Raw genomic sequence first — 12097 nt, forward strand, 5'->3', positions numbered from 1 at the left:
CACTTTAGAACGGTAATAGGAATGTTTAGAATCATTTAGATAAGTTTAATCAAGTATAAAACAAAGATTAAGGGTGTTAAAAGTTAGTAAAAAATGGTTAGAAATGGTCATGTTGGATTCTGCTCATAATTACGCAGAGTTCTGCAGAATTATGCAGAACGCTGCAGTTGACCGTTCCGTCTTGTGCTGCTCTCGGTCATAACTGGGTTGGTCTCTTTTGAGTCTTACCAGTTCATGAACGTTCGGTCTCTTAATAAGTGTTCGGCCAAGGCTCTAAGTGTTCGGCCAAGGCTCTAAGTGTTCGGTCAAGGCTTTAAGTGTTCGACCAAGGCTCTAAGTGTTCGACCAAGGCTCTAAGTGTTCGGCCAAGGCTCTAAGTGTTCAGCCAAAGCTCTAAGTGTTTGGCCAAGGCTCTAACTGTTCGACCAAAGCTCTAAGTGCTCGGCCAAAGCTCATAGCGTTTGGCCAAAGCTCATAGCGTTTAGCCAAAGCTCTAAGTGCTCGGCTAAAGCTCCTAGCGTTCGGTTTCTCTTAGTGGTCAGTCCTAAATAGTGTCCGGGCACTTCCTCAAGCTTATCTTTATGGACCATTCGGTCCTGTCCATTGGGAAGTGAGATATCGTTTGGTCTCCACCATTTATAGGGTGTTCGGTCTTGCTCATAATGTGTTGATGTTTTCTGTTTGGCCGCCATTTCTATTTATTCCAGTATGCTATTTTGATTAATTGTTCCAGTTTCTTTAAGGGCTTATGTGTGCATTATCATGTTGGTGTTAAAGTGGAAAGTATTAGTATTGGACGTAATTCCATGATCCTCAAGGGGGAATACATGGTAGTGCCCTTTTAGTGTGTTTAGAATGATTTGCATGGTAGCTCAGTCTTGGGGGTTTTCCTGATGCTCCAATGGTCTTTCATTCTTAAGTAGAGAGGATTGATCCATGTGGTAAGGAGTAACAGGGGGTCCTAGTCTTGGGTGCTTCCAGTATGGCCCAAGGTGAGTGATAACGGACTAACCTCGTGAGGTTGGTAGGGTGAAACCCATTGGGAATGACTTTGCAAAGCAGTAGAGGCCAGCACGAGTGCAAAGTCGCCATAGCTCGGCAATCATTCTAAGTTCGGACGAGTCAAGTTAAAGTGCAACAAGTCATGTTTGTATAGTCTGATATATCTGTCTTTATTTGCATATTATGTGACTATTACAACATGATTTTTATATCTAGCTCACCCTTGCTTGTGTGTTTGTGTTTTGCTTGGGTATGCTTTTCTTTTACAATGATCATTCACTTGGATGTGAGCAAAGGCGGATGAGGTGCCTTTGGAGCAGACTTTGGAGAACGACGGTGCTGCTGCTTAGTTTAGTTAGGACGCTTAAGTGTCCCTTTTATTCTGAAATACTCTAGTATGTTTAAGTTTTAAATTATGACTCAATTTGAGATGACTGTAAGCTTAACAACTTTATTTACAGTCTACTCTCATTGTTCTCTTTTATTATAATATGGACTTACTATATTATATGCTACTATATAATTTGAGATATTACAAACGTTGTCTCCTTATATATATATATATATATATATATATATATATATATATATATATATATATATATTTAAATATATTTTTCAGGAAACTTGTTTAAAAAAATTATTCTAACTAAGACTAATTATGAAAGTAATTAATTATATACAACTTTTCGATGTAATCCAATTTTTTGGATTATGATGCAATTTCTCTTCCATTCTTTATTTTCATTGAATATTTATGTGACTGAAATGTGCAAGAAAGTTATCATGGAGACAGAAACTTTATCATAAGAATATAAGTAAATCTAGAAGACAATTTCTTCCTTGAAAGACATATATTCTTCTTTAAACATCATTATGTTTTGAAGAACCCTATACACATGTAATCATTTATTCCCTTCTAGTTCTTTCTTAGAACCTAACCACATGTTATATATTCTTTCATGTTTAATCAGATAAAAAAACTAACAGAATATTCGTTACAACCTTAGATTTCTTTCCCAGTTTTACTATGATTTGTTAACTAATTTCTTTTTATGTTTATGACAACATAAGATGACAAAAAAAAAACATACATAAAGATAAAATCTAAGATGACTATTAAATAGATATGCAAATCTACAAATCATAGATGCGATTTTGAAGTTCACTTTTCTAAGGGGGTGGAAACTCGTATATTATACTTGCGATTACAAATGTCTGATAACAGTTTTTTTTCTTCAATTATACTAATAAAAGTAAATACAAAATATCGTTATTCTAAGAAAATTAATTACATAATCTAATTAGACTCATTTATCAAAATCAATTTAATAATAATTGTGGAATTCATAGTAATAAAATAATATTAAAATAATAAACTTTAAATTAAGATTAAAAGTTTAAAAAAGCTTCGTTGAAATTGGGTTCCGAATCACTTTAGAGTAACATCTTGAACAACATTTCATACGTTCAATCATTCATATTCAATTTCTTAAATCAAGTTCTAAATATATATGTTAAATTATTAATTCTTTAAACAACTTAACATATAGAAAAAAATGTTTTATTGTTAACATTGTTCCTTTTGGTTGCTCTTACTTATATCCACATTTAAATTTACTTTTCAGTAAACATTAACATTTAAAAATTCATTATATTTTTATAAAATGACAAGAAAAGCAAGAAGAGCATTTGAACACAAGATATTGATTAGAAAGATTACATCAAAACGAATTCAATACATCCAATTCTAATGAAATAAAGTTCTAGATACTCCTAGTAATCTAGAATGTACACATTTGAATCAATTCCTTGCAGAAAATCGTCTTGGTACCTTAAAGTAGTCTCCTAGAGTTCCTCAGATGTTTTCGTATTTTTTTTGTCAGAAGTTATTCCTTTTCTGTCTTTCTTGAACTAAAAGCCAATTCGAACTTAATTAATTCACTTAGTGTACAACTAAGCATTCATTGAGCAAAAACTCAACTACTTATCCTTTAATTGATGCAATTCGCTCAAGGAGTTGTCATGGTACGTTGAGCGAAAATTCTTCCTTGTAGTTGAGCGAATGATGACTAACTTAGCGAGAAATTGCGAATAGTACTCCAATGTATAAATTCCTGTACAAATGACTACACAATTTTCCTACTCACTATTACAACTTTTCTATGAGGAAAACACATTGTTTCATGAATAAACACAACTTTGAGATAATTAATAAGTATGAAAACAAGTATTTTTCACATTATCAACTCCCCTAAACTTGAATTATTTCATGTCCTCATGAAATCACAACACAAACAACACAATAGATATCTGACATTTTGATAAAACGATTTTGCACACCAGAAAGAGTTATATGCATTCCCAAATATTTCAAATAAGTATGGCATGACACATTTATCACTCAAAAGTTCACATGTTCATAGAATATGAACGACCAAATCAAAGATTCAACATTACTCACCAATTTAGTGTTTGTCCTCACATGTTTATCAATAAATTTGTCATAGAATTTCATCATCTTTTGTAGATCATCTAGTTCACACACTTCACACACCATTGGTTAAGTCAAAAGGTATTTTCAGGGTTAAACTTGGCTTGGCTAAAAGAATCATAGTTTTTCCTAAATCCAAAATCATCACTCAAGAAGAGAAAACAAATACATGCTTCAATTCTCAATTCAATCATCAAATTCCAATGTATATCACTCATTTCATACTATATTCTTTCACAATTCAACCTTCTCTTTTAATTTATGCACCATTTTGATCAACACAAAATATTTTTGTTTTTTTCTTTTGTTTTTATTTATTAAACATCTTTTCTTTCCCCAAACTTGAATTCCATCACACCCTCATTCAAAGCATCGTATATCTTTCCCCAAACAAAGTCTTGATGTCTTGAAGCAGTCTCTATCAAGTTCCATAAATTTTCTCTTCCTGTTCTAACCAAAACCCCCTCATTTTCTTTCTTGACTAAATAACCACTCCGTGGAATACATAATTCGTTGAGCGAACAAGTATTCATTCATTAAGCGAAAACTCAACTATTCCTCTATTAACTAATCTCACTCGTTGAGCAAACCACTATGCTCGTTGAGCGAGTCATCATTGGCTGAGCAAGAAAATGTTGACAAATCCTTCAATGATGTAACAATTTCCTATACAATGTGATAACACAACTTTCTTAACAAGTATTACATTTTTCTATGCGGAAACACAACTCATGAATAATTAAAATTTTAAGAGTATTAATAAGCATGAATAACAAGTATTTTTCACACTTATCAACCGACATAAGCAAGATGTCTTAAAGCTTATGTTGGGGACAGAAGAACTAAATATTACCCTTATTCATGAATGATGTAAGCCTCTGAACCATTCTTTATATTTAATTGATTTCTTTATTTACGTATATCAAATAAATGTTGTGTTCAAATATATGTTTGGTGTCAGTAATAATACAGGGTTGAATGATGTATATGGGTTCATAGACCCCAAACACACTCATAAAAACAATAAGTTTGATAACATTCAAGCATACGTCACCAAATGCTTTGAACAAAGGAAGAAAAAATATTATGTCCCTTACATTGTTGCGTGAATGTAGTTTGTTGACTTGTAATTATAATATGTCATCTTGAGATATAACAACTAGTTGAAAAACAGAAATAATTGCATTAAATTAAATACTTTGCAACTTTGTTTTTTTTATATATTAATTGAAATTGTACCCTAATTCTTGATAAGTTTATTAAACACTTAAATATAACTTGTGCAAAATATATAATATAAATGTATAATAATATTTAACATATTGTAAAGATAAAATATATTGTTGGATGTAATAAATATAATGTGTTGGTTTTGTTTGATTTTTGTGTGGGTTTAATACGTGAATAGAAAAAAAAATCATTTATAAGAGTGTCTGTATTAGACTTTTGTATGACTGGAATTGAAACATAAAGAAATATTAAGTTTTAATTCTAGTAATAATTGAAATTTAATATTCTTTCTGATTTAAAATATTATTTAATTTTAAGAATATTAGATTCGAATTTTATAATAATTGAAACCTAATAACTTTTATGATTTAAAAATATTATTTAATTTTAAAAGTATTAAGTCTCTATGTTAATAATAATCAAAGTCTAATATTTTTAAAATTAAATAATTTTTTTAATTTCTTTTTAAATCAACAAGAGATTAAGCTTTGGTTATTTTGAAAACCATAACCAACTCTTTTCTTTCCATTATTTATTTATGATTTGATATTTCAATTTTTCCATAACTAAAATATAACGTAAAACTTTATTTTTGTTCATAATCAAAACTAAAAATAACCTTTTTTTTTAACTTATCTAAATATCCTTTTTATTGTTAAACCGAACTATAATATCCAGTGAAATGTAGGAGGAATATAAAAATTGTTGCCCAACTATGGAAAGTACTTCCAAAACTTATTTATTTCCACCTCCTATTAGGGTTATGATGACGGTGTCTACTTCATCATCATCATATATAATATTATTATTTTTGTTTTTAAAATAATTAAAATAAACTTTTATGATGAAAAGCAATTTTGAAATAAGTTATATATAACCTTCTGTAAACGCCAATATCACATTGCTTCCACTCTTTTTCTTTTTCTAATATTAGAAGTCCCACATTGGATAATTTATTTCCGTAAAACCTCTTTCTTTTTTACATAAATCAGAAATCATTGACTGTCGAATAAGTATTATTATTATCATTACTAATAATAATAAAGAAATGTTTGAAGTATTACACAAATAAATGCAATTATTTAAATCTTGAAAGATAATTTTTCTTCTCAGATCCTGGGCAATTCAAATTCAATTTTAAATAGAAAAAAAAAATCATTTTGATCACATTTGAGTTGAGTTTGAATATAATCCTTATTGATAATTGTATTCCAATTAAAATTTAACTGTACAGTACTAATATATTTCATCAAATTATTAATACAAACATTTTATTAAAGATTACAGACAAAATTTTAATTTTATTAGTTGTTATAAAAATCTTCTATATTAATATATAAAAAGAATATCATGTAAACATTATTTATAAGCATACTAATATTTCTTTCAACAGTACAATAACATATTACAATAAATTCATAATAATTAAAAACATATATAAGTTTATTATGTGAATAATTTGAAGCATAAAAAAAAACTTTAAACCCTCATGAGAGAAATATTCTTAGCATTCAAATAGATTCAAATTTTGAAAGATTGATGCAAGTGTTCTACATCTCGTGAACTTCTCTGCCAATAATTTTGTTAGCATGCATGCCAAAAAAAAAACCCAATAATCAACCGAAACCAGAAAGCACGAGCAGCGAATAAGTGACATTAACCGAACTTTTATCATCAATGAGCAATGTCATCTTTCTGCAACTATATTTATATGATAGTTATGTCAAAGAGAATCTTCCACAACTTCAACTATTTTTCCTTCAAAGAAAAATAAAATATTACCGTTACATCTGTAAAAAAACTCATTTATTCTTATATCAAAATCCTCTTTATTTTTGTGGTTATAAATGAGGCCATTTATTTGTGTTTGTTTGGCCAATGGCATGAAGGATGTTGTTGATAAAGCTTGTGAAGTTGTATCTTGTAAAAAAAGTTATTTTTATTTTACTGATTATATTTTAAGATAAATATTTTATTGTTAAATAATGATTAATTAAACATTCCATTCACCTTTATGTTATAAAAAAATTATATATATATATATATATATATATATATATATATATATATATATATATATATATATATAAATAAATACACTCTCTTAATTTTTAATTTATGTTAAAACTTCATAGAGTTGTGCTTATAACTAGGAATATTAATCCTACAATAAAGAGTGAGTGACTATAACAAAAAAAATGAATAAGCATTCTAATTTAATTTTATAACTTCAAGTTTACAGAACTGATTTTAATTTAAATCACTTTTAAAATAAAGTGGTTTGTGTTTAAAAGATTTAAATGTTTTTTATAAGATTTAGTACAAAATATTAAATCAATGTGAAGTTATATAATTGTCCTATTTTATTATATTTTGATATGTTATTTTAAGCACACTAATTGTTGTCAGTTGAAGTTACTATAGAACTATTGTAATTATACAAGTCTTACAATTTATTTAATATATCTTCATTTACTTACATTTTAATAGTTTTTACTAAGTAACAAGAACATTTTAAATAAATATGTTAAACATTTATTATCATCATTCCTAAAATATATTTAAAAGATGAAAGGATTGTAATTTGTAGTAGGGAACGGAGGTGATACGGTGGACCACGGTTTCCCCTAATTTTTAAAATATATTTAAATCATTTTAAAAAGTACTTTCCCCCATAAATACATATAATAAAAAACTTTATTCGTGTAAGTTAATTTTTTCTTACACACTATTTTTGTGCAAGGAGGGTTTTTTACGAATTCAAATCTAATTTTGTCCAAGTTATGCAAACTCTTATCACTCACTAAGCAACATAACAGAGATTATTCAAAATTATAAAAATCAACATTAAAAATAAATGATGTTTTAATCAATAAATATATTAATTTTTCTTAATAAGAATTGACACGTATATAGCCTATCTCTTTATCTTATCCTTTTAAGGAGAAACAAAATAAAAACATCAATAAGTATAATGATGACGTAGCATTTTCAAAACATTCTCCTCAAGAAAAAAGAAGTCAAATGCGACATAAAAGACTTTCCAATATTCCTTTTATATCTTATTATTTTATATTCCAATCCTTATGAGTTATCTTTCTCTGTAGCTCATGTCTTTCTATGAGAAAAATACGTAGTCGGCAACGTACAAGGTTAAGAATACGTAGCAGAGATTAAAATATAGTTTATGCGATAACCTTTTTGGACAAAAGATATTAAAAAAAGAAAAGTTGTTTGGTCACTAAATCAGCCACAAGACCATGTGGAACCATTAACCATGGCATGCTGCATTCACCAGTCTAATTTTGCTGCTACTTTCTCATTTCTAGTGCAAAAGTAAGAACCCTTTTACCTTTTTCAAAAATCTTCACATTTCAATTGCCACGTTCCTTCTTTCTCTCCTATAAATTCCCCTCTCCACCCTTCATTCTACCTCCTCAAACATCAACACCTTCTTTTCTTCCATTTCACCCTCTCCAAGAATTTCTCACTCTTCCTTGCGTAGCCGAGAGAGTACTGAAGAATCTGTAAAGCTCAGGAGGGATAGCGCCATGATTTTTCACATCATCGTGTTCTTTGGCGCTGTCTATCCTGAGTTTCATGGCTTCTTCTTACTGTATATACATCTTCAAAGATGCATGTTCTTGCAAGAGAACACTCACTGAAAACTATTCTCTATATAGGCTTCTTTCTTCCTCACTCTCTTTCTGAATGTTACTTGATTTGTAGGTTCTGATCATGGCGGTTCTGAAGTCAAGATCTTCAAAGATATGATGACGATTGGGAGTGTACGATTTTTTCCTTAACCACCTCTTTTCTTTTTATGTATTTTGACTCAACTTTTATCTCCTGCAAAGGTTGTTTTTTTTTATATTATTCCTCCCATCTCAGGTTTTGTAACTTCATGCATGTTGTTTCTTTGTTTTTCCTACTTAATTTCCTTTGTTTTTGATCTATTTAGTTCAAAACAAATGGTTTGTACTTTTTAGTTGTTTGTGTTCGTCGTTTGATGTTTTGGCTTTGTTTTGTTTTCTTTCATTGCCTGAACTTTTTCAAAAGCTTGCCTCGTTTTCTCGTGCTGTGGAAGAACTCTTTTGCAGAAAAGAATTTGCTAATTATCTGCACTAAATTCTCTTACGTTGTTGTATGCATCTTAAAGACAGATTGAAGTTCTTCAAGCAGAATTTGCTGCATGGTTTTAAACTGCCATCAGGAGTTGAAGTTCAATTTTTTAGATTTTAACAACTTTTTTTTGCATAGCCGATCTGTTAATGCTCACAATTTCTTGTCAGATGTGCTTTTTTTAAGGAAAAAGAAGGGCTTCTGCTAAATGGACATCAAAATCTGCATATTGGCCTGGAGATCTATCAAGTGATGCAAATTCTTTTGAGAAATTGTATGCTACCCTTGAAAATTTAAGGGATTTTGGATTGTTATTGAGAAAATGTTTTCTTTTTCCTTTTCTTCTCTACCTCTCTCTCTCTATCTCTTTGCTGCTGTGCCAACTTATTTAATTATTCATCTGTAACAAAATCCTTCAATTTCTTTAAGGTTTAGTTAGAGCGTTTCAAACTTCTCTTGATACACCGTAGGAAAAACTCGCAGACAATACCATCACAGGATTCAAAACATTGGGATATTGCAGTAGTCAAAATTATAATTGCAGATAATATTTAAAAATGTTGAATATTATAACATAAACTGTTTTTATTTTTTCCTGATTCTATATTTATATCATAGTTTCACAGTACTCCTACTATGCAGTAATACAGTAATAATAATAATAATAATAATAATATATTAGCTTGGATGGCATTAATTGTATGAGGCCTGTTCAGTGATCTAGAATTTGTAGGCTTTTCTTCAGAAGGACCTATTCTGCTACAAAGTTCGTAACGCATATTTTGAAGGCAGTTACTCTCTGAAGCTTGACCTGTTGACTGATGAGTATTATACACAAGAAAGATACGAGCTGTTCTGAACAGCAGAGAAGAAGGGTCTGAATTATTGCTTTTCAATTATTTTATTTATATTTTTCCTGTGAAAAGGGTTATTGAAGAGTAATGAGTTAGTTCGATTTTTAATGGCGAGTTCTGAGGGTAGCAGTCTTTCTCTTTCTGGCCTAAAGCCAAACCCTAGTATGTGTTTCTTTTTTGTTTTTTTTTTTGTTTTTTTTTACCTTGGAACTAGAAAGCTATGTGTCTAGGGTTTCTATGAAATTCAACTGCAACTTCTGCACAAACTTTTGCATCAATTATAAATTACACTGTTGATGTTGACTTGTTTTGCAACTTGGTTCAGGCCTTCGGTCTCGTCACTCTCTTTTCTGCTACATAATTAACATTTTCATAATCTTCATCATTAAATTTCCACTAAAAGTAAACTTACAAGAACAACAACCACTTACCCTTCGATCTCCTACGTCCATCCATATAATTCCTGCCAACCAACTTTAACTTCAGATCATTTTTTTCATTAATGGCTTATTTAGTTTAAACATCCCAATCTCATACGTATTTCTCATTTAGTAAGAAAAAAGGAAAAGAAAACTTCTTTTTTTCTAAAAGCTAACCTATTATGGTTTTCAAAGTGATCAAAATACTTTATAAACAGTTGAATAGTGGAATTCAACCGTATTTATAAATACTAGAACATACAAATAATTTTAAATATATCAATGAAACATTTGATTATTTATTTAACGCAAATAAGATTTTTATTCATATACAAGTTATATATGATTTCATAAAAAAAAATTCTTGTGTAATATGATATGCAAAAAGAAAACAAATTAAAGAAAAAAAAAATACACGAACATCAATAGAATATTTTACTGTGCAAGTATCTAAAGTGTAAGAAGACTATATTTTATATTTTAAAATTTATTAAAAAAAATTGATATTTGAGTTTTTCTTCCATCTCTCTGTCTCTCTATATATATCATTAAATTTATTTTGAGGTGATAACTACATAATAAAATATGTGTAAATAGCTTGTTTACAAGGATAAAAAGTATTTTGGAAATTATAAACTGAATTTAACCAAAATTGAATCATCATTAACATGCTTAATTAAGAAAATTTTGTCTACAATATTAACCTTATATCTTACAGTTAATCATGAAGCAAAAAGATGAGCCATTCAATTCATTCTTTTTCATTCACTGTAAATATGTTCTAATGTTCTTTCTATTCTTAATCAATCTTTTCACTCCTAAATCATTCCTTTCTAATAATTCAGTTCATGCAACTTGAGTTCCCATACACGATGATGCTATGTTTGACCTTCTCATAGGCCAATCTTTCATATTATATATATATATATATATATATTTCCCTGTTTTAGTGCATGCAATGGAAATGATCTGGTTGGCCATTATATGCGATTGGATGCAATAAAATATTGAAGTGTTGTTTGGAATTTGAGAGGTTTTGATTCAACTTTAGGGAACAGGAAGTGCCTTGTTATATGGGGACAAAACAACAAACTTTAATATAATACATCTCCAAACTTTCATTGTTTCTATGGCGTGTGCTTTTTCAAATATTACATTTCTCTCTTCAAACTTATTTATATATAATGTATTTTCTCTTATTTTAAAACATATACCTTTTTCACGTAAAAGAAATGGGTTAGGGTTAAGTTTAGTTTGATATAATAAAATAGACTTTTCAGCCTTGCCGTTACCCTAATGCTTTGTTTGTAAGGACTTGGATTTGAGTCAGCAAAAAGGGGATGACAAGTGGCAAAGGATGAGAGGTTGAGTACTTTAAAATAAAATTACATTAGTTTGGAAACAGTGGGTTTTAACTCATTCCTCTTGTCTGAGAAACCATTCCCCTTCCAGCAAGCTCTCTCCTCCTCCTACATCTTCTCCCTTTCCATCCTTCACACTGAACCATTAAAATCTTGATTAGGTGCTGCCCCAACGATCACAAAGTAGCGGGTGTTGCTCTTAGTCGGTCAATTTTCCCAAATCTGAACCGGTAAGAAAACCCCCTTTCTCATGTGCCCTAGGGTTGTAAGCATGTGATTGAACTTGGTGCATGCAACCCATTTCGTTTTCTTCCATAATCTAGCTTCTATTTGGTGCTAAGATTCGTTTTCTATCATCAATTGATGATTTATAGGTGATTCTAACCTTTTGAAAGTGCAAGCAAGTGGTCTAGGGTTTCTACTTGAGCTTGGTTGTCTACACTAGAGGTAAGGGGAGCTAGTTCTCTTTTTGATTTTACTGTATGACGTGATTACATAATGATTTTCAAATTGGTATGTTGTTGGAAGCATAATTTTGAATTTTGCTAACTTGAAATGCATGTATGAAAGTGTGAGTGCTACGTGAATGTGGTGATTGATGGATGTGAACTGTTT

At 29.7% G+C, this 12097-nt stretch overlaps 1 long non-coding RNA gene across 1 annotated transcript; it reads left to right on the forward strand.

Moving 5' to 3' along the window:
• The first annotated feature begins 8142 nt into the window (after window positions 1–8142).
• On the forward strand, window positions 8143–9184 carry LOC148198700 (uncharacterized). Its single transcript, XR_015779949.1, has 2 exons — window positions 8143–8514; window positions 9019–9184. It is a non-coding gene; the product is annotated as an uncharacterized LOC148198700 (long non-coding RNA).
• The last annotated feature ends 2913 nt before the right edge of the window (window positions 9185–12097 follow it).

The sequence above is a fragment of the Vigna umbellata genome, chromosome 5 (assembly GCF_029865625.1).
Source record: "Vigna umbellata cultivar VRB3 chromosome 5, Vumbellata_1.0, whole genome shotgun sequence".
Taxonomy (NCBI): domain Eukaryota; kingdom Viridiplantae; phylum Streptophyta; class Magnoliopsida; order Fabales; family Fabaceae; genus Vigna; species Vigna umbellata.